Here is a 24,560-nt window from a genome sequence, read left to right as displayed (position 1 = left end):
TACTACACGTGTTTTTTACTCACGATCTTATTTTTATTTTTCTATACACTGGTCTTCAAATAATTATATTTCCTCGAGTTCTTACAGGTTAGTTGTGCATCTGTAAGACACTACTGACACTACTGAAAGCTGAGTAGTTGAAATCCTTAGGGATAAACAAAAAATTATATATATATATGCATGCGTGTATATATATATTTAAATAGGTATGAGTGGAACAAAGAGTAATTAAATGATTGTACAGCTTCTGTTATTCTGACAGAAATACATCTCATAGATTTTTACCTCCAGATTTTGGGTCTTGTTTATGATAACATTCAGGACTGCAAGTAGATATTGTTCATTCAACGAGTAAAGGCACAGATAGGAAGCACAATGTGAGTACTATTTCATAAAAAAATCATTCACAAAGGTTTGACAGTTGATTTATTTAATTTCAGATCAGATACTTTCATATTACTGTGTGACTAAGTCTTTTGTAAACTGTGTGTCGTGCTACTGTTTAATCAGATCTAATCTGCAATTTTGTATGTTTCTTCTTGGATCTATCTTTTCTGTGTTATATTTCAATAGTTTCTCAGTAATTATATAAAATGAAAGCAGGTGGATTCACTGATGAACATAGACTTTAGATCTAAGATCTCTATTCTTAGGACTTTGTCAGCCATGATCTACTGTTCAAACTTCACTTCTTGGTTACAACCTTCATGAGTTATTTTAGGAAATGTTTGTGCTTTTTGGAAATCTGCAAAAATTAAGTAATTTTAATGTCCTTTAAAATCATATGCAAGTCAACAATGTGGATAATAAAGAATTAGCCTAAAACAGTTTAAGGAAATAACACATTAGAAACTATGAGGAGAAATGAAATGGATTCTTTGGATAACATTATTTTTCTTGGTAGAAAATGCAACAGTCACAATCAGTGAAGGGGGAGGAATATAGACTACAAATTTTTGAGAATACTCAGATCCAGTAAGGTGAATTAGAATTGAAGAAAGCATGTCCAGTAATAACTAGTTTGATGGCTAAACTGGTATACACAGTACATTGTGCATTAACCACATTGTTTCTTTTGTTTGTACCATACAGAGCCATGAAAGCCAATTTACTTTTTAAACTAGATCAATTTTCATTCCTAAATGAGCTGATGTAGGGTCACTCATCAGTACACCTCTGTCAAACAATCTTTTTTTAGACTGTCCAGCTTTGCTCTTTAATGGCACCATTTTGAATTAGACCTTAATGTTATGTCACTTTAAATTAGTGGCTTTACTTCAGGCTTGGCCATAAAGAATATTATCTTTCCAGGGTAAACAGCATTCTATCAAAACAAATCAGTCTACCTTGGAAATAGCAATGCCACTGACACTTTTATCTGCTTGGTTTTCATTATATTATCGGCTGGATCTTTTTTAACTGGACAAATGTGTGTGTTAATGCTACAAAACTGTTGTTATCTATTTAGCATAACATTTGCAAAACTGTAAAAATATTGACTTGTATTGCTTAGCATAATATGCTTTTTCTAATTTATCCCACTGGAATTCTAAAAACCAGGTCCATGCTGTTGCCCTGCCGTTAGTGGCTGTTAGATTGCTGTGCTCAGTAACTCCAGCCTGAGATAGTTTGCTCTTTTTTGCCCCAGTGTCATTCAACTCATCAAGTCCCCCTGTGTTCTGACAGGAAGATCAGTAATGCTATATCCGATGCCACGTGAACATTGAGGCTTTCTTAATGTTGTTTAGTTGTTGGTAACATATTTCTCTGCCCAAATAGCATCTCTATTTATTTTTAGAGACAACCTGAGATGAATGTGTGTGTACACACATAATCAGATATCGATTTCTGTGCAAAATGTTTGTAATTTACTTATGGGAGAAATAATTTAAAGCAGTTTTACTGAGGATAGTTAATTCTAAGGGATGAGTTATTGGTTTTAGAATTCTGTATCTTTATGTAGTGAAGTCCAACTGAGAGTGGTAGTGGGTGAGTTATTTGCCAGGTAGCAGAATTTCTCAGCCTACTCAAAGCTGATTGTTTATGTGCACCTACTGCATACTGCAAGGAGAAAATTCCTAGAATCTGAAGTTGACAACAAACAGTCAAGGAAAAAATCAGCTGAATTGTCATTTGTCCTTCTAAATAGTCACTAGTAAAATGAACAGGGCCTCTGAGCTGTCTGTTACACAAATAAGGGTTGCAATCAATAGAAATTAAATACATAATTTTGGACTGAACATCTATTCCTTAATAAGCCAGTACTATATGGAATAGTGATGGAATTAAAAGTACATATAAGACCTGATCCATCCTGAGAAAACAAAATCAATGTGTAAATCTAGTTCTTGACTTTATAATGACCAATTATGGTACTGCTGCCTTGCAGAAGAAGAATGAAGCTAGCTGTTACAGAGCTAGTCCAGAGCTTCAGTAGCTCATATTACTCTGTACTTTATTACTGACTTCTGGATTAAAAAAAAGTCAGTGATGGAAATTGCAGGCAAAGAGGTGAACTTGTCAGTTTTTAGGTGGAATTAATTTAAACTTTTCCTCCATTTGTTTTTGAGCTTTTTAGGAGGATGAAATGGAAGTTTAAGACAAAAGTTTAAATGGAGAAAATAACTGTGTAACTTAAAATTTGGAACAAGTTGTTTATGATAGGAATCTGAATTATAAGCTTTGGGACTTTTATAATCTGACCTTCTGCCACAGTGCTCTCTCTAAAAAGACAAGAAGAATTTTAAAAGAATAAAAAAGAGACAGTGTAACCAAAATGTTGAGGAAAATAAGCCTTTCTTTTACTACCTGATTTTAATACTGAATGATTCCTCTTGAGTTCTACAATGATAATTGAAAATATAACATTTAATGCTTCCTGGACAGGTTAGAAAAGAGAGATGCATCAGTAAAATCTGGAAGATGTTCCACTGATATAAGAAAGATACCACCTTGCTGTCACTGTTTCTAATTAACAACAACCTGTCACTGTTTTTAATTAACAGAGGAAAATATAGCACAGAACAGTACAAAGAGCAGATGGCTATAAAAAGGCATAAAGATAACATGGGCAACATTATTTCTGATTTTTCTATAATTCTATTTGCCCTAAAGACATTGGAATGTAATACTTCGTTGGTAAAACTGAAGTGATAAATAATACAATGGCAAAGAGAAGCTAGCAAATTCTTTTTACCAGTGAACATTGTGTGCTATCTTAGTATTTTGGAGATCAGATGACTGACTTTATTAATGACTGGCAAGGCTTATATAGGCAAAGTGTAAGATAAAGACTCTCTGAGATGTGGTGTGTTCATGTAGCAACACAGAGAACTTCTGCAGTCTCTCTCCTTTCTGAAAGTCTGAAATATTTTTAGAGAAGTCATTGAGTTATCCCAAAACTTCTGTCCATCAGAAGAGAGCAGATTTTGTTCTTACTATGTCTTGTCTTTGCCTTTAGAAACTATGGCAGTATTTTGTCAGCTGAGGAAACCTGTTCCAGGTGTTTCATGAGTTCATTGGAGAAAACTACTAAGTTTTTATTGTCAGAGGAGTATTTCTTTGCCTTCAGCTGGGTAATCTTTGCTAAAGTAGATGGAGAAATATTTTATTAATTTCAGAGGAAGCTGTATTCTGTTTCATATTTTCATGTTCTGGATCTGCTCTGAGTCAAAGCTACCTCTTGCCTTCTATAAATGTTAATCTAAGCAAACCTGCCAATTTTCTTTATTTCTGCAATTATTAACTGTATTCAGGACAGTTTAGTCACAATTCAAAACAAGTGTGGCTGTTTTAGAGTGCCTGTTGTCAGGCACAATAGAATCTATCAGTAAGAAAACGTGGTTGGATCTGAAAGAAACACATGTGGCAATGTATCTCTTCACATATGGGATTATTACTTTGTGCATTATTTCCATCCCAGTTACTCTGCAAAGTATATGAAAATGTGGAAAGATGGAGTGGTTACTGGTGTTATTAAATGCAAATTATGGATTTATAAAAAAGGAGTTAATTGTATATTAGAGTTGAAGAAAAGCAATGTGAATGCTGCAAGTATGTATACTGACATTAATCAATGTCTTTAAGGAAAGTCAAACAACGTGAGATCTTCATATTCATGAATTTCCTTTATTTTCATCATCTATTTTACACAGTAAAAAGATAATTAGGGTCACTTTAAGGATAAAGAAAACAGCATAGTCAATTAAGGTCTAGTCTAACTATCTCATCATTGGCAATTGCCTGTTATAAAGCAAATCAGCTTTTTTAAAATGATGAAAGCAGATTATGGACAGGATATTTACAATACTCAAGAGTGCACTGGACAGCAACGTGAGGTAAGCAGTAGGACAAATTTATGAGCAGTTTCCATGTAGGATGGTACCATCCTTAATATGATTTAAAAATGGTGGAATGTCACTGTTTAAGGAAGTTAACCAATGCTTTGATTATCTGAGTACTACTGCTGTTTAGGGAGAAGCTTGTAAAATATTAAATAATCAGATTCCTAGTATTAGTTATTGTTACTGGAGTCTTTTTGCAGATAGTTTGAAGAGAACTCATTTTGAACAGGGTGCATCACAAATATCGTCTAAATATTTTCTAAACAAGCTCATTATCATAAATGCATCAATTTGAACTATAGATTTAGTCTTAATCAGGTTGTAAATTGATTAAATTGTTTACTGGTGATATTTTCCATGAAGTATAGAAAATTGCCCAAGCTAATAAAGTTAATGCTGCCCATCAGGTACACCCACTCACTTGATCCCTTTTCTACACGTTCAGTGTGTAGAGAAGTTTGATGGCATGCACTTCTGCACAGTTATCTTTTTCTACATGTGTTACTGGCCCTATAAAGGGTGTAACTTTCTTAATGTACAATATGTTGAGTAGGTGTTTTGCTGAAGTACCAGCACATTAAACAATCTGCACAGTCACATTTAAAATAATTAGGATTAATTTTCTCTAGCTCTCATAAAAACAAAAGGAAAAATATTTGTCAGTACTTGTGCAGTGCCAGATTAAGTGCGATAGACGAAAGTCATAACAGTTAATTTAAACAAATATTAACCTAGCTTTGCCAATGTGATAAGTGACTTTGTGTTCACTATTTTTGTGACTCCAAGTGAAAACACATTTTTCTTCTTAAAGCTGAGCACTTTTCAAAATGGATGATCCATGTAGTAAGAGCATTTATCATTGTGAAAAACATGTAAGCCAAATTCTGTTCAAAATAAAACAAGTTTTAAAAATGATTGCTGATGATTTCAAAGGTACCTAGGCAACTTTGAAGCCTGGATGACTATTTAAAAATTCCTTGTAAGCAAATAAATTGCAGAGATAATAGTTTAAGTTCAATTAAAATAAGGAGAATTATTGAAATAAGACCTGGAATTTTGATTCTTGATTAACAATAATCCATATCATTCATATACTGTTTTCCTAATCTGTAATACCTTTGGAGTAAAAAAGCCTCAGAAACAACTTAAGCTTAATATTGAAAAAAAAAAATAAGTTACAAAGTGGTTGTGCATGCAGCATTTAGCAGAAAATATTAGTGAGAAATGACAGTATAAGTAGACCAGGTAAAATTGTAAGCTATTTTAAATAATAAATTGACATCTTAAAGTTTGAAATGCAAATTACATCTTTGAGAGGGATAAGAAGTGCCATCTTTTCCCCATAGTTTTGTACTAGTGTATTAGCCATACTACAGCAATTAAAAATCATTCTAAATGGGAATGCTTATCTTTTCATAATTTATACACAGTACTGCTAAGTTTTGTTAATCCATTATGCCTATTATTTTTTTCTGATTCTCATTCCCTTGTTTTTTTGTTGTTTGTGTGTTTGTTTTGGTCATAAATTATATCAAATAGCATCCTGTAAGCCTGATTTCATTTATTTTCTCAGTCCTTTGCAGCATTAGGGTTGTGGGGACTGGTGACTATGGCTGTGTTCCTGGAGAGCAGCCAGTGCTAGTAGCATTTGGTCCTCCTGCAGACTACGTGTCCCCATTACCTCCCACCCATCCTGTCATTCCTCATTGCAGAAACAAAAACAAGTCTCCTGTCTGTCACCAAGTTCTAGTTTGTCTCTTGATGGTGCTTCTTTTTGGCTGCTCTTATCTCCCTTCCTGCTGTTTCTCTTATCATTTCTCACTCGTTTCTATTCTGCCCTAACTAAATATAATGTTATGTCAGGGATGTGAGATGGCCCTGCAAATACTAGTTCTACATGCATTTCTCCATGTTCAGATGAGATTTGATTTTTGCCAGAAAGGCTGAAATGCATTGTTACTCTCCTAACTCAGTATTCACTGGAGAGAGTCTGCAGTGACTATGCAGAAAATTTTCTTTCAGCTTAATCTCTCTTATTGGAATCAGTTCTTGCAGGAAGAATCAATTCTTACTGAGAATGAGGCTTTTACTGATGCAGGACAAGATTTTGGGGGTGGAAAGAGTGACACAGGTATCTGCTGTGAATGATTTATTTATATTCTAGGCTTGGTATTTATTTGTAAATAAAATTTTTGAAAAGCCATTTTTTGCCTTGGCTGTCTACGTTTGCCACCTGAGCTTGTGATACATTTACTGCATATGTGCATCTAAAATGTCATTTCTGCTTGGTGGTCACAGTAGCTGAGTCAAATGCACCAAATTCAGCAAATAAATGCCACTCCTATAGAAGCAGAAGCTGCTGGGGTAATGCTGTTAATTGTTAATCTGTATGTTGCTTGAACCAGAACTGCCTATTCTGCAGTCCTGCCAAGGAAAGAGGTAGCATCATCAATGCTATTGTAACTACCACACTAAAACATACTTGGCAATTATAGGTGGTAATGTTAAAGGATGTATAAATAGCTACCGTAAGAATTCTTAGCACAGGTATTCTTGTGGTCATTGTTTTTATGTTAACATGCAAAACTATTTGTCCTATGTGTTCATTACTCTTGATAACATCTACATGCTGAATGGATAGTTTTCAAAGGCTGAATGGCCTGTTCTGGGAATAGGTAAATTTTGATAGGAAAGAAGTAAGGCAGGTGTAACTAGGGGCAGGGCTATCCTGAGATGACCTTTCTGTTCCCAGTGCTTCAGCCTGCCCTGAACTAGAAACAAGCTGAGCATGTGAAAATAATGCTATTCTCCAGTTGTGCCTACTTGCATGCTCTTCCTTTCCCTCTTGCATATATTCATTCATACTCATTTACAGTGTATCTCTGAGAATATGGGTCTGAACTTGTGCTTAGCTCTAAATAGTATGGGAAAGTAAATTTACGTGTTGACTTGAAGCAAGTTTCAGAGCATGCAAGGGCCAGTGATGTGAGTGGGTTTGATCATTTGCCATCTCATGTTTCCAAATCTTTGTGCCCTTGCATGACCTCCTCCAAAAAGTTTCTGATATTTTGGAGGTAGGAGATGGAAATTACAATGGAAAACTGTTCTCAGCTGTTGTCTAGTATTTTTCTTTCCTTGTGGAGAGTGGTATAAATATTAATAGCTGTAACCATGGATATTCTATTTTATCTGACATGGTACAAAAGCAGAAATGTTCTTCGGATCAAACTGACTATTGATCTTGGTGTTTCTGTTTGTGCAACTACTGGCACTATAATTTCAACCCTGTAGTAAAGGAAAAAATGCAGCCCGGCACTGTTATTCAAACTCAAAATCAGTAAAAAGGAGAAATTATAGGTGAATGTATTTTTGTATCGTACCAAGAAAGGGTTAAACAGCAGCCAGAAATATTACTACAAGATAAAATCAGGATTGTAGTAGCATCAACCTGACGACTTGTTGAAGTGAAAAATTTATGTATTGTGAGAGCATTTATAGTTCTGTTGAACACAGGAGCCTAAAATGCACAGACATGAAATGGGAAAATGATTTGGAAATGAGCAAAGGCTTGCATAAGACCTAACTTTGGTTATTTTCTCTCAGCATCTGTTGTGTATGTGATAATGCTTTGTTTAATAACAAAGACAAACAGTATTTTAGCCCAGCTGTTTTCTTACTCTCACTTTTTTTCTGCAAATAGACTGTTTAACAGGTTGCTTCTTGCTACCAAGTAAAAATAGCCCCCCTACCTTCTCCTTCTTTTCATTTTGAAGTGTAATGATCTCTCCTGGCTTCTGAATGGATAAAAGCTGGAACAGAATGTTTTAGTGTAACTCTGATTGACTTTAGTCTCCGTCATGCTGACGGGCTTTAGTTCTTCTTAGAATTGCATTAACATTTGTTGAATGCATGTGCAGCTATATTTGTTGGAAATGTTGTATACAGAGAATGCTTTGTTATGGACTCTGGTCTTCAATAGAAGTATAATGTTTTCATGCCAGCCATGAGGATTGAAAATCTCTGATTATAGGATTACATTTCCTGCAATCAGGTGTTTTTTATGTGGCAGAATATTTTTAGTTTCCCTGTTTGTTTTGTCTCTTCGCTCTTCATTTGTGAATTTGTTCCTTCACTAAATTTCCTTCTTCAGTAGATTTTCTGCACAAAGAACTTATGAATGAGTGAGACATCTATTCATGTATTTTAGCAGCATGCATTCAGGGTCTGTGGCTCTTCATATCCTTTGGAAGAAGAGATTAATTTTCTGCTATTGTGAAAACAGAGTTAAATCTTAGATTTTTTTTTTCTTTAAAGTATTTGTTGTTTAAATGTTTAAACACACACAACGTTTGTTGTGCAAACTGAGCACATCTGGCTGAATCTTTTTCTTTCATCTCTCCTGAAGAGGGTTTCTTGTTCAGAAAGCTCACCCTGTGTTGTTTAGAGACATAACAAAGAGCTGGGCTGGATTTAATTTTGCAGCGACATAAACTTTTGTTGTTTCAATAATCTTACATTCTTATCCTATGGGTAAAAAAAAAGAGAAAAACAAAAACCAAAAACAACACTGTGAAGACAAGACTAACAATGTGAAAATTTGGAACAGGATGCTAGGTCTAGGTTCAGCTATGGAGTGTGATATACTGAATGCAGAATGTTTAGAACTACTGCATTGGCTGTGATTCATAATTAAGCGTACAGTTCCCTGACGCAGTTTCATGAAAGCCATGAAAGATGCAGAAAGAAATTCTGGGCACTTGTAGTGCCTGTGATATTAGCTGTGGGGTTTGTGTTGCTTTTCTTTGTTATGGAGGTTGCTCATTTTCCTTGTAGAAAAATTAACATTAGTTTGGTGTTGAAAGGGACAGTTAGCATCTGACAAATATTGTTAGTAGATGGACAATGGTTCATTATAATGACAGAAAATATGAGAAAGTAAAAACATATTCACACCCGGTTCCTAGAGGTCTTACCAGGAAAGCCCTGAGTGTGAGAGATATCTCTTTATTCTGTAAACTGTCTCACAGAATTGTACATTTTTAGAGAGTGCCTGCATCTTTCTCTTCGGCTAAATCTGCTCGCATGACATCTTTGACTTCCAACATTGCAGCTGGCAGTAATTAGGAAACTTGCAGCTCCGACCTTTAACTGCTGATGGCTTGCCCTTCACAGCCAGGGAATTTGCTCAATGGTCATAATCACTTCTGAAATTTTGTTTTTGTTCTTTGAACTCTGAATCTTAATTCAAACCCTTGCAAATTTTGAAAATGTTCTTTGTAAGCAGAAGATTCAGCCTTACTCCTGACTCCAGTCTTGGCTCACCTGGCACTTGGAAATTGTATATATGTGCTCTTTAATCCTGACACCTCCAACTCTAGCTCCCCTTGGTATGTATGTGATTTTCTGCTGTGCTGGTGCTAATGTGGTTCTTTCTTGACCTGTAGTGCACAAATGGGATTGCTGTGACTGCTCTCAGCCAGCTCTAGCTGGTGGTTATGACCACGGTGACAGTAGAGTGATACTTTGAACTACCAGGTCACCTAATGAGCACCATGGAGAAAATGAACTTACCTGTGGTTTTGATATGAACTGATAACTTCTACCTTCTTCAGTTTCCATTTCTAAAAGAAAAATATTTTTTAAAGATTTCTTGTGTATTTGTGTTTAGTCCACATCCAAGCAAACGTTCTGCTGGAAATAGAACAGAGGCAACTTTTGTTCCAGAAGTCTGGTGCAGAAGCAGCAATGGTGATGGCTCCATAGTAAATCTTTCATGCCAGTTACTTTAATGGCAGTCAAAATGATGATTTAATCATACAATATCTAAAAATAGATATTGTACAAAGTCCAGACAGCATTGTTATTTTTCACCAGTTTTATTTTTATTTAATTTCTTTTTCAAGCGTCTATCATCTTTCCTCGTTCTGCATTAAAGGCTTCTGATGAGTCAGTAGCTGAGTATCCCAAGAGCTAGCTACTCTGCCTGACTTTGGTTTTCTGTTGAAAAATGAATGTTCTGTATTATCAAGGTAATTTTTGCTACATGTGGGCAGCTCATCTCAATATCCTTATTGCTGGTTAGAATAAATTGTTTTTTTGGTTTTTTGTTTGTTTGTTTGGAATCACAGTAAATTAAATATTTGAAATGATCTCCTTAACAGAAGTTTTGACTAAGACTCCCTGGACTTCTTTTCATTCTGAAGAATACTCTTATATATATATGTTTCAAGAACCTTTATTCAAATATGAGCACTTTTTGTGGAGAGGTAAAAAATGAGAGGCGGCACTTGAAAGATTCATAACTGTAACAGTGACCTCTAGTGACTAGAGAACTGAGCAGATCTTCCAGAATGAGTTAAGCTTTCTGTAAGCTGATTATTATTAAACTTAGTATTTTATAAAAGTTTAGAATGGTGTTACATTATTTATGAGAGAGAATTTTTACTTCTGCCTTTTTCATGAAATTCATGACTTGTAACTAAGACTGGTATCTGGTTAAATGTTCATTTCTTAATTAATCCTTGAACACATTTTTATACCTTTATTCTACTGTAAAAGTAATTAAGCCTTATTTGAAGCGCATCTGAGTTTCTTTGCTGTGTGTTTTCTGGCACATAGAACAGAAAATGAGAATACCCCAAATGACTGCACACCTCATCTCAAGCTCTTTATAAGGATTTAACTTTGCAGAATGTTGCCTGCTGTGATCATAGTCCCCAGGTAGCTTTTATTGTACACTTCTCACGTAACTTCTTTATTATTCTTAAGATAATGTTTATAAAAACACAATATTTTCTTTTTAATGTCATCATGAAATCACAGTGCTGGAAATACACTGATTTTTGAATGATGCTGCCTAGAGCACAGTGAACGCTCAGGGGAACCTAACGTTAAGTATTGATGTAAATCATCAACAACTTCTATGCCTAGCATTGGATGTCAGGGGTAAATTTGGTTTAACTTGCACTGTGTATCATGTGTAGGGTCATTTGTTACCTAATCATCTTCTATTTTTTCTGGTAGACTCCCTTTTGCTTACTGCAGTGGTTTCAGTTACTTAATAGATAGCTGTGTATTTCTTTTTTACTAACATTTACTGAAATAATACAATTTTCTGTTGATGTTAAACATTCAGCTGCTGATCTCATCTGTCACACACTGGACATATAAGCTCCATACTGAACACAATGATTAATTTTCTCTCTGGCGTCTCCATGTTACAACATTTTTGCTGTAACATTTGAGAAGTATTTCACAGTGTAAAGTAGTAGTCATAGCTGCAAGCATTCAAATTCAAGAATTAGTTGTGAAGATAGCAGCATAGGTTTAGAAAACACGAGAAAGTGTGTCTTTTAGAGTTAATTCCACTGAGAATATGACTCCCTTTAACCATTAGCATACATTCAACATGGCTCCAAGGTTTGGTTTGTTTCAGGTTTTTCATGTTTGATTTGACCAATCTGATGATCTTTTTGTTTTCTTATTGACAGTAGGAGAAATTTTGTTGGTGAGTTTTTTTCTGATTTTTTCCTGTGCCTGTACCATGGCATTGAAAACTCCAGAGAAAGATTGATTCTTGATGGTTTCAGTGCCTTGCAGGATAGAAATTTTGATTTATTTACTGGCAAATTCTGTACACTTATTGCTGAATTGTGGTCAGATTATTTGGTCAGTCATCAGAAGAGATGGTTGTTTGATTTTGACTAGGAATTATTTTTCAGAGGAATTATTTTGAATACATGGTGAAGTGATTTACATCATGGTCTTTCTGGTTATATAGCAGAATTTACTATTGTTGGTAAAGCATTCAATTGAAAAATTATATTAAAAATAAGAGAATGTATTGCTGCTGTGGAGAAAAGTTACAGAAGTGGTGATCTTGAAGGTCTTTTCCAACCTGACCAATTCTATGATTCTGTGAAAAGCAAACTCTTTGAAATCACTTGAATTTGAACATTTAAGAATTTCAGAAGCTTAATTCTCATTTAGTGAATAGAATTTTTAATAGTAATCAAAATCACTCAAAAAGTAATTGCTGCTAAAAAGCTTGGAAATCATGATTCCTTGTAGATTTCAGTCTTAAAGCCTGTGGAACCCTGCTGTAAAATGTTATGTGAGTAGGATGCTCTAAAAGTAATGCCTCCTATTTATGCCCATGGAAACTACAACAGATTCAAAGAGTAAAATAACATTTTTTCATAGAGCAAATTCCAGCTATAAAACACTACTTCTCAACATAGTCATCACCATTAGCTATGTTTTTTCTCTAGTGATGAACAAAAGCTCTTCATTTTGGGGTTTGGCAGCTGTGAATGGCCATCCAGAATATGATTTGTTTGGTACACCACAGTCACCTCTGCTGAAACACATCACCCACCACCTCACCGTGATATCATCCATGGTTTCATCCATAAGCATTCAGCAGGTGCTGATGAATGTCAGTGGGTGCCATTTTTTTTTTTTGCATGGAAGAATTCAGTGACACACCTTTTTTTCACCTGCACTTCCATGCCAGATGCCATTTTGTCAGACTGCTCCTCTGCTGCCATCTGTCACATAGCAACGGAATGTAAGGGAATATTTTTCAGAAGGTTTAAGCACTACTGCCATCCCTCTAGCACTGCCTCTGAGGTTGTGGGCCAACATAATAAAATAGGAGGCATTACTTTTGGAGCAGCACTTGTATTTCAGCAGGATGAAGTTTGCAATTATCTAAATTACAGAAACAAATCTAATGTAAATTACCTGCTTCTGAGTGTGTGATTTCTTATAAAAGCAGTAGCCAGTGTCTCTGCTGATAATACCCCTCCCTTTTTCCCCACTTTCACCTCTGCTGAATCTATTGAGGCAGCAAAGCCTGAGGAGAGACAGACTGATGGATGTTTATCAGCTTTCAATATTGTTTACCCCTTATATTATGAACACAGTAATATAATTTTTAAGGTGTGTTGTAGCTTGTGATAGAAAGCTTACCTATTTATTCTGAGGTGTATGCGATTGCACACTGTAAGGGAGAAGCACATCTACTGTGGAAAGTGCTGGGGCACCTTTATCATGCAGAGAGGTAAGGAACATATCTTCCATGTTCTGCATATCCTAAGTCTGTGAGTAATTGGTGTAGGCATGTCACTTACTGGTAGAACTTAGGTTCTACCTATTCCAGAGATCACAGCCTCATAGATTGGAGTTGAAAAATACACCATGTTGCTTTCTATTATGTTTTAAAAATTCTTTTTCTAAGGTGACATATGACTCCTGGTACTGCAAATACTTTGACTGAAATGAGTAGACAAGATCTGGAGTACTGAAAAGATATTGTGCTATCATTATTTCAGACTTGGCTTTGCCTGTCTCCATTAGTTTTTTTCTTTTTGTGCTGCATGTTAAAGGAAAGCCAGATCTGAAGGTTATATTCACTTACCCAAATGTCAAGTTCTGTGTGAACATCTCAGCTGACATTTTTCTCTATGCTTGGCAAAGAATGATCCAAATATCTGACAGTAGTGCTATACCAGCTGTATCCCACTAGCCATGTTCAGACATGAAAGCTTGATTTGGTCATTGTCTCCAAAAGTTGATAAAGACTTGAAATGGGGAAAATGTTAACGTAATAGCTTGACATTTTCCTTTTTTTTTTCCTGTTTAGCTTGGATTGGATGTGGTTTCATGGATTTAAACTAAGGGAAACACATTGTTCCTGAAAGATTTCATAGACAAACCATTGCTATTTTTAGTCTTTTCTTAGACACACATTTTTTAGCACTATATAAAGACCCCTATTAGCAAGAGTTATTGCTTCCAAAAAGTGAGATGTGATTCTGTCTTTTTAACACTTAGAAATTTATGGTTAGTATTTGATGTCAGGCTTCCAAAATGATGTTAGAATCAGCAGTATCTAATCAGACAGCTAATCAGCCAGCTATGAATTTTTGCATCCAAACATGTAAATTTAAGGCTGGCCAGTTCCTAAAACCTGTTATATCTGTGTTACTTCAGTTATTTGAGGCATTGTTGAAAAGAAACTTCTTGGCTGCATGCACCATGTTCCAAATATTATATTGGGCAGACACCAATAAATATCTCCACATAATGATATCAGTGGTCTGAAATATGTCAGTTGTCTGGGGAGCAACTTCTGCTCCCAGGAGATTAAGAGGATTTGTACTGAACTGGAATTGTGTGGTGGATCTGAGCCAGATCTGTGAGCACGGGCACCTGAAAAACTGGTCTGTGGCTCTCTTGCTCCAATTGGACTAAATGGTGGGGAACACTGAGTGTCTTAGTGACTCACTGGCCCAGGACTGTACTGTTGCTGGCTGAGATAATTCACAAAAGAAGTGCAGAAGACAGGCAGAAAGCTCATTTCACATGTGGTGCTTTAAAATAGCATCAGTAGGCTTCTCTAACTCTCTCTATTGCAGTGTATGTCAGACCAGCACAGCCAATGTGTGTTATTTTGTTGGGAGTGAAAAGCTTGTCTAGTTTAGGAGCCCTAAAGATTATACTTAATTTTCTTCCTTCTGTGTGATAGTGTGTGCCAGATCTTGATCAGATAACAACGCAAAAAATATTTAAAATTCCTTAAGATTTCTTTTTTCAACATTTTCCCAATATTTTCTATTTCTTCTATTTTTACTTGAGGGATTTTAAAGAATTATTTTTTATCTAAAATATTGAAAAATGTAATAATAATCCTGGGAAAAGAAGAGACTGGTAAACAGAAAACAAGACCAAGCACTGCTTAGCCAAATTCTGATAACAAACTAAGCACTGCCTGTGAGAGGTATTGCAGCAGCACTGCTCTCACATGATTTATCTCTGAGCTTTGTTACTCTTACAGACCTTGAATGCATTCACAGCTTTGTGTGAGAATGCTTTCGTATTAGAGGTTAAACTGGAAGCTAGTGGCTTTCTCTGCCTGTCAGTCACTTACAGACCATGGTACTACATATCACATCATCCCTGACATACAGTGATCCTATGAGATCTTCCCTCCACTTCCTGAGTGAGGAGTAAGGAGCTGCCATTTGCAATTCTAACACTGGTCATCTTACTCAGATAAACAGCTGGTTCCAACTCAGGCTTCTTAGAGATGACTTCTCAGTGCTGTGTCAGCAAGAAAACATCAGAAATATTGTTGATTGTAAGCAATACAAGGTCTTATTGCAGAAGAAAAAAACATTAAGGTTACTTTTCATGGAACTGGTCTGTGATCTGTGATGCTTTTGCACAGTAGATGACTGGATGAACTGGAGCTCAGGAACCAATTTATTTCAGAGCTCAGAAAAAAACAAGTCTCTGTTTGGGGGAAAAGTCAGTGAATACAGGTCTGCAAAAAAAGAAAAAAGAAGCAATAGAAATCTTGTTTCTCTTCTTAACTAAAAATCCTGTAAACAGGAAACTCTTGGAACAGATCTCAATGCTGAACTGATAATATGTGGGAAAATATATATATTTTTTGTGTACTAGAAATTTTTAAATTTTTTTCTCCATTTATGGGGGTCACAGAGGAAATTATTTAAGCCATAAGAAGACATGTATTGGTGGGATATCAGTCAGAGGATATTCAAATCATGGCTTTGATGAAATCAGTAGTTAAGGAACCTTTTTTGACATGATCATATTCTGCTGTTTAAAACCTGCTTGTACATAATTAGATACTCAATTCATATGACTGACAATAGTTATTTGCTTGCTTTAAAAAAATAAGCAAATAGTTTGACAAGACAAGAAAGGAGTGAAACTAATACTTTGTGTCACTGTTCATGAAAAATAAGCTGTAAATGAATAAAGTGTTCAGACAGCTAATATCTATCTGATATTATCAGCCGAGACTTTTCATTGCAAGTACTATATTTCTGTGCTTCTATCTGTAAATTACTCACATGTAATTCAATTTTCTTCAGTGTATATTTTAAAATGTATTGTAACCATACCTTTAGATTTATGAGAGATTGTTTCTAATAGTCACTTTGATTTTTTCATGTTCGGTATTTCTTTTCCTTTCTGTAATTTGTTGTCCATGTTGTTGAGCGCTGTTTGCTCATTTTAATGTCAATAAATGAGTTAAATCTCATATGAGGCACAAGTAAGGCACTGTGAGATCAATGCTTGATCATAAGTGCATAGTGCCATGTTCTCCTGATTTGAAACATCAAGGATCAACAAAACAGTGGCATGCCCAATTACTATTGCCCCTTCTTTCTTTTCTGCAGATAATTTCACATGTTTATGAGTAAATCATGACATCATTTTTCTCCAGTGTCTTTTGTGCAAGTGTATTTTGCCTTCTTTCTTGTCTTTCATGTGCAGATTTCAGCTTACGAACCCCTTGTTTTGGGTTTGAACTGCAGGCATGACACACCTAATGAAAATGCCCTGCTCAGAATAGAAAGAGTGCATCAGAGCAGAAGTAGTTAATTAGACTGTACTTCTCTGAGAAAAGTTCAAGGGATGCCTAGCTAAAAGCTTTGGAGACATAAGCGATGGAGCAGCACACTTCCTACAACAGCTTTTTTTGTACTTACGCTGCTTCAGCACTTTTTGATTAGCTGGCTTAATTTTGCCAACTAAAGCTTAACCCTCCAGCTTGTCTATAGCCACAGGCAGGATCAGATCCAAACCATTTTCTCTGTCTTTCACTCTGAAATCAGACGGCTAGAACTATATTAGAATCTGGTGAAGTCAGAATATGGAAATTGCCTTCTAATCCACATAATGTTTTAATATACTGAATAAAATAAGAACCAAATGCATTTTCAACAATTTAGCAGTAATATCAGTGATCCACGTCTGGAGAGAGCGTGAGTTAACGTGGAAGTGAATCTCCCTGAATGCTCCTGAGTTTGCTCTGTGCTGAGCTGAGATTCTGCTGAGGTGGAGCGCTTTCCAAAGCTCTCATTTCACAGGCATTAGGCTGTATATGCCATTGTAAGGAATATTCCCTATCATTTCTGAGTGTGCTATAGTATTGCACTGGGGATTAAATTTCTAATTTTCTTTCCTAAAGGATGCAGGTAATTTGTATATGTAAGTGAATTTCTCTGTAGTTTATTATTTATATGCGGAAAATATATGTAATATAGAAGAAGACTACTAAATAAGTATTTTTTTAGATTGTTGCACTACTTTCACCTTGCATTGTATTACAAGTATTTCACTCTGCATTTTTCTTGTATAGAAGTTCTTAAAAGTAGAAACAGTGTTTTCATTCACTTCATACTGAATTAAATAAAAGTAGCGTCTGAAATACAGGAACTAAATATTCCATAATGTGAGAGAAACCAAAATACCTTTGAAAACAGCTGGATATTGTGTACCTGATTTTCAGCCATCTGGTCCTACAGGCTCAGCTAATGCAGTGGGCTGAACTTACCTTAACATCAACATTCAACAGAAATTAGAGGAGGTAGCAGAGAGGATGAGTAGAAGCGAGAAGGGAAAAAAAAAATACAGAATATATATTGCAAGAAATGTGATTGTACCATAAACTCTTCAGTTAAGGTACTAATGCCTACATACATTAGTTACATTCAAAAAAGTGACTAAACTATTTTAATATGCTGATAGATTAAAATGTTAGTCAATACTTTGTCTTTAGTTCTTTACCCTTTTCACCTTAGTCACTGAAACATGCCGGAACCCTACCCTGCATCTTCACCTCTGCTTTCATCTAACTATGTTTCAGTTGCCTGGATACAACTGGAACATGTGAAAGAATGTTACAGAGCTGCCGTCAAGATGGCCATTTTATTACAGTGATTTATAAATGGATTATCTGTGAAAATGGCTCAGCCTTTTATGCAAGCAACCTACAGAGGCAGGCATAATTCTAACTGACTGGTCTCGACAACCAGTCTTGCCTTCCTGTTATTTTATAAGTGCAGTAAGATGCTTTACTGCAAATGACAGCAATCTAACTAGATGGAATTAGCCAATTTCTGGTAGTGTTAACCTCAGAGTGTATTCATGCATTTTTCCTGTCCTTTATCACAGATTCTTTTGAGGTATCTGGCCACCCTCAACCTAGAACCATATTTTCATTCAAATTCCTCTTTAGCAATAGGAGGCAATGAGGACGAACAAATTGCAAAGGCAGGAAGAAATTGTTGCAACAGAAAACCATGGGCTTAGAATTTTTCTTTTGCCTTGCAAAACAAATACTGTATTGAAGTTAAAGCTCCAAAGGGTCAGTGTTTGTGTTGCAGACTGTCGCTTGCTTCAAGCTCATAGTAGCACAACCTTTTCAATTTTTAGTTCCTTTTGCAGTGCTCAACTCTTTCCTTGCATTTGTAGTAATTATCTTAAAATTCAACATTATTAAAGTGAAGTGATGATATATATATATATATTTATTATATATCATATATATATGTATTTTGTTTTTTCCTATGGAATGTTGGTGAGAAATGCAGCCATTTATTGTCAGTTAGATACTAGGATGGCCAGCTTATTTATAAAGAAATGTGTTTCTGAAATTTGTCCATCTGAAAGGAAGTGGCAGTCTTAATCAACAGCAAGGAGTGTGACCATTCTCTTTCTTTCTAGCAAACTCACTGGATTTCAAAAAAAAAACAAAAAAGAAAAAAAAAAAAGAAAAGAAAAAAAAACATATTTTTGTTTAAAAATGCAGCTACTAAGCTTTTAGTATATGACATTTTCCATCACTAATTAAAATTACTATTTCTCAAAAGTAAAAGGGAGTACTGATCACATGTGGCAAAAAGCATATGTTTTCTGATTTTATTTTCACATTCACATTCTCTCTGTGAGCACTACAAAGTTATTTTCCTGGCTTCTTACAGAAGGTATGTATTTTACTGATGCGAAGAAGTATGTCTCTAAATAGAAAAATGCACTTTTATCAGCTTCTTATGTATAATCTTTGGAAAGGTCTACAAAGCTATAGTCATTACAGAACTTGATTTTCATATGAAGAATAGATATGATAGTGCCTTGAGCCTCTTTGTTTCTCTGTAGTCATGTAATACAGTTTAATAACAGGTACAAGTAGTAGAAAGTACCTGTTATACATTATAATCATTTAAAAACTACTACTGAATAAAGTAGAAAACAAAAAGTTCTGCTGTTAGTCTGTGAAAAGTGATGACGTTTAAATTACTTCAGACAACAGAAGCCTTTCTCGCAGAAGAAAAGTATTTATCACAGCCTGTTTAGTTAAAAAAAAAAAAAAAAACATTTTCTTCTAATTCTTAAAGCAAAGAAAAGTACTTGTTAATATAATTATGCAGAAGGAGTATTTAAGCATTAAGAACTTTAATTGTGCACAGGCTTTACAGAGGGATTTTAAATAAAAGATCTGCACACTTCATATTATGAGGAAAGTAAATATATTCCTTGCAGTTAAAAAAAAATACTGAGGACAGAATAATGTAATCAATAGGACTATTTAATTAATAGTAACTGCTCTGTGACCTATCAATGGCTTTTTTTTTTGGTTTGTTTGGTCTTTTTTTCCTCAGATATGTTGGAGCCAGAATTTTTAAAATCCTCTTACCTCCATGTTGGATCTTGGTCTCCCACAAGGGTGGTGCCATCTTTTGTTGTAGTGCCCGAGGAGCCTGAGAGCAACAGGAATGCTGTGGCAGGTCAGTGGCTACATCTGCTTCAATCTGATTCTGTGTCACTTGTACCCCAAGGTAATGGACCAGATGTTCAGTTCAGTTCAGACAGGTTGCACGTGATTGTCAGCAGTTAAAAAGTGACAAAAAAAAGTCTCTTGATCTCACCTCTTCTGGAAAAGTTTCCTAAAGTTATAACCTCTTATACATCTGCTAGGAATGCTCTCTCATGCTCTTTGTAGAACTTCAAAAGGCCACACCGGATAGCCACATGCTAACGCAAGGGTTGCAGTACTGTTGATGTTACTTATGAATAGGTCATGGGTCAGACAAAAATTGTTATGCTTAATTTAGATTTTTGGATCAACGTAAAAATGTTGTTGCATTGAAAATAATCTAGAATCTGACTATCCAAGGTATTGGAGACAAAGAATGTCAACTGTAAACATCTCACAGATTACGTAGTATTCCCAGTCAGCTCCTCTCCTTTGAGACTTTGGTAGAACTTATCATGTATGTGCTTTAATCACAATTCAGCAAAGTATTTTAACTTTTTCTTTTTTTGTTTCTGTGCATGTACCTGTGAAATGTATTAGGCATTGTTCTACTGAAATATTTATTATCTGTGAAATCCTGTCTGTGTGACTTTGGAGAATAATCTAAACTTCTCTGCTAAATGGTGTGAGTTGAAACAAAGTCTTACGTTTTGCATGTGCCCTTTTGAAAGTTAGTTCTGTGTACATGAAGATAATTCATTCATAGCTGTGTAATACTGTTAATAACTTTCTGACTTGGTATCAACATTCAGTTGAAATTTTAACATTCATATTTAAAAACAAAATTATAGTATATGATTTGTGAATGAGTTTTTATAAGATATTAAAATCAAACATTTGTTTCTACATTGCGATTTAGTAAGCATTGACACAACTTGAATAAATGACTTCATAGAGGGAGAGGGTAGTAATGTGCCACAGATCCATTGATTTTGCAGGAAAAGCGAAGGGGCACATCAATTTCTTTGTATGTCATAATTATAGCCTAAGAGACTATTTTTGACTTAACTATTCATTAAGTTGTTTGACTTTTGTCATTCAGAAGAAACAACTCCAGTACTGTAGCGTGTTATTACTTCTTAGAAAACAATTAAAAAACAACAACAAAACCAGGCAAACAAAAACTCCACAGCATTTTCATTTAAGTTATGGGTGATATACACACAAAAGAGATACACATCCAACCTTCTTTTGCTGTATTCTTTCTGTTACAAATCTGCATTTTACTGACTTGAAAAGTTACGAAAGAAAAAAACATAAGTAATAGCTCTGGTCTAAATTAGAATGAAACCCCTAATTACAAAGAATCTCTATTTTTAACAAGAGTAGGTTAGCACTGAGTCTTACTACCAATCATAGCTACTCAGAAAACAATATAAAATGCTGAAGTAATAGTAATTTCAGAAAAAGAAATCTGCTTCTAGTTAGGATCTTGACTATTTACATAAACTCTGTTCAAGGGAAGAATAGGGTACTGTATTGTTTTGGGGAGTTTTCTTAGTCTGTTACCAGGAGTACTTTGCAAAGAAACCATGAACGTGAGTTTTTAAGAAATAATTTGTTTTAATATTGGTAAAGATGAGCAGCATCTTTATCAACCAGCATTTTGACTTTTGTATGCTGCTGCTAGTGAGCACAGTTACTGCAGAAAATTATGGGCTCTGTCAGTTGATTTTCAAAATGACTGTTTTTATTACCTTCATGGATTATAATTTATGGATTAAGCTAATTGCACATAAAGACTTGAATCTCAAGTATTTAATCATTATACATCAACAACACTAAATATTATAGTTGGAAGCTAAATACCTTTCCTTGAAAATGCTATTATTAGCCTATAAATATGATCAACATTTTAGAACTTTTTCCTATATCATGAAAATAATATAATTACTTATGGGCCTTAGATGTTTAAAGATGCATCTATTTTGGGACAATTCATAGAAGTTTGTAGATACAGTACTTATGAGTTTTGTTACCCACCCCCTAAGTAATTATGTTGGTTCTTAATGGTTTGTATGTCACAAGGAAATATTTGTATGACTTTTTTTTTTGGGGGGGGGGATCAACATATTTATGTTGATCCCATTTTTTTTAATTAATATTAAATTAATAATTAATTAATAGTTTAGAATAATTGCAATAGTCTTTGTCATCTACTGACACTGTGGAAGATACATGAGCTCATGTTTTTTTCTTCAGCCCTCGTAACCTGAAGGACACCAAGCTTACTTTTGGTATGCAAGAAATTACCCTAGACTTTCTTCTGGGATTGTAGATCATTGTTCAGCCCATTCATAGCTCCTGCCATTCCGCAGCTCTCACTTCTTCTGAGGTATTTCTCTTTCTTTAAAGTGGCTATAAAAGAGAGGAATTAGTAAGATAACAATTAAAAAAAATAGAAATAGAAATAAACCTGTTTAACAAAAGATGTATCCCACGGTACTAAACCATTTTAAACTGATGTGAAATCACATCAAAATCTAGTCATTGCAAAGTGACTTTATAAGAAAAACTTAAGGAAAAAAGTTTATCTCAGTAAAATAATTAAATAGGTAATCCTTTAGCACTGCGAAATGTATCAAAATTTTGTTTCTGAGATTTTTTTTTATATGTTTATAAAAGTTACTTTCTATTCTTTTCCTCTTAAGAATATAATATTTAGTTTAAAAATCGTATGTGCGATGTACACTAGCTGATGTTACAGTGGAGTCATTTTACCTTGGTTACTTTCCCAGGATCTGCCGTGGGATGAGTTTGATAGATCAGAACAGTACAGCCACAAGCCAAACAAATCAAGGTGAGGTACTGCATTTAAAAGATCTGTTTAAGAAAACAAAGCCAAACCTGACGTTTTTTTTCTATGTCCACAAATCAAGCATCAACAGCTGTGATCTGACTGAAGACAGGACTGGGTAACCACTTTGACTTCATTACCGTCTTGTATGTTCTCCATGAGCTGTTAAATTCTTACCGCCAAAGTTTCTGTCTGTTTAGAACTAAGTGTTTCTGTGGCCTGTTTTGTTATTTATGAGAACTTTTTTTCTCCTCTGGCTATAGTGGCTCACAATGACATAGTTTTCTTCTTCACTTAGGTCTCTAGACTCTTCTCCACTGCTGTACTATGCAAGTGTTTCAACTTTGAGCATTAGCACTACGTTGGACTCATTCTGTCAGCACAACAATTTCACCTCAGGAAACAACAAGGAGGAGTTTTCCATTCCGTGGAAGGTTTGGCTTTTGCTTCTGTTCTTTGTAGTTGATTTGCCTTCCTTGATAAGTGATTTACTACCTCACCTAAGGATTATAGTCCAGCCACCTTTTTTGCAACAGCAGGATTAAAGTGCATTGACAACATCTATAACATTTTCATCTCTCTTTTGGAACGAGCATGTTTCTGGTCTAGTGGCTTTGTTTTCGTGTTTGAGTTCTTATGTGTACTAGAAGGCTTTTAGAACTGTTTTGTTTCTTTCCTTGCACATTCAGAAGAATTCACATTGCATCATTCCTTCTGTGAAATGTTTCTGCCTGCAGTGCCATTACTTACGTAGAAAAATGTAGGAGGAGTTCATTTAAAATCACTGTGCAAATATATGTCCACGTATTAATTCCTTCCTGTGTATATACAACTACATCTTTATTGCTGTCACAAATAGAAGCAGAGGTATAACTGCCCTAGCTCCATTTGGCTGTCCTCCAAAATTATGCAGAAAGTCATTTCTCTTTACACTGACCTTAAGTGAACTAAAAAACATGTCCTGGAGCTGGCTGTATAGGAGCCATATGTATCGTTCAGCATATATTACTATTTTTCTTACTGTTTTGCTGCATGTTTGTGGGAGGTATGCATGGAAAACCATATGAAGAATTTTATTTCTATATGTAGGATTACTTTTTTGAAAGGGAAAAAGCATGCATGATTAGAATTTATCTCCACACTTTTGCAAATGATGTAATATTAATACATACTGTAGACATAAGAGGCATATGATCTCAGTCTCTAAAAGAGGACATGGGGGAATTACTGATTAGAGAAGCTTGTTTGTCTGGGTAGGGATCAAAGGGGCAAAACGTAGTCCACAGCACTCGCCATTTTTTAATTATAAACTCCAATTAAGTGATGCAGAATAATCTTCAGCATTCCATCTGGCAGCGACGAGGAGAGAGTGAGAATAGCAGTTAACAACATTAATCAAGGCTTGAAGTAGACAGGTTCAAGTACTGCAGGCTTTATTTAAAAAAAATGAGTTGGAGACAGGCTTAGCCTCTGAATAGCATTGCACAAACACTGCATATAGCACAAGAGCATGCAAAGTTAACCCTTTAACCTTTTGAGTACTGACATTTTCTAGACTATGGCCAGATGGCCATCATACTGTCATTTTCTTCTATCTGTGGGGTTAATAATGAAACTTGGGAAGGACATGTTGGAACACCTGCTTAACGTAAAACACTGGGGGCCACTTAAGGAAAAGTCCATGAATTACTTCCACATGTCACAATTTTTTGAGAATCAAAACATAACCTTATTTCTTTTAAATTATTTTAATAACTGTTATTGAATTTCACCAATCAGTTTT

At 35.1% G+C, this 24,560-nt stretch overlaps 1 long non-coding RNA gene across 2 annotated transcripts in view; it reads left to right on the top strand.

Moving 5' to 3' along the window:
• Nucleotides 1–23,309, top strand: part of LOC149916161 (uncharacterized) — an 84,401-nt gene extending 61,092 nt beyond the window's left edge. For both annotated transcript variants that reach the window (XR_016470762.1, XR_016470765.1), the window contains exons 4-7: nt 19,826–19,951; nt 22,183–22,315; nt 22,719–22,780; nt 23,076–23,309. This is a non-coding gene — a long non-coding RNA (uncharacterized LOC149916161). The remainder of the gene's footprint in view (nt 1–19,825; nt 19,952–22,182; nt 22,316–22,718; nt 22,781–23,075) is intronic.
• Nucleotides 23,310–24,560: the final 1,251 nt, after the last annotated feature.

The sequence above is a fragment of the Phasianus colchicus genome, chromosome 13 (genome assembly GCF_987193195.1).
Source record: "Phasianus colchicus chromosome 13, bPhaCol1.hap1.1, whole genome shotgun sequence".
Lineage (NCBI taxonomy): Eukaryota > Metazoa > Chordata > Aves > Galliformes > Phasianidae > Phasianus > Phasianus colchicus.
The sequence above is the reverse complement of the archived record's forward strand: the minus strand, read 5'-3'. Positions and strand labels throughout refer to the sequence as shown.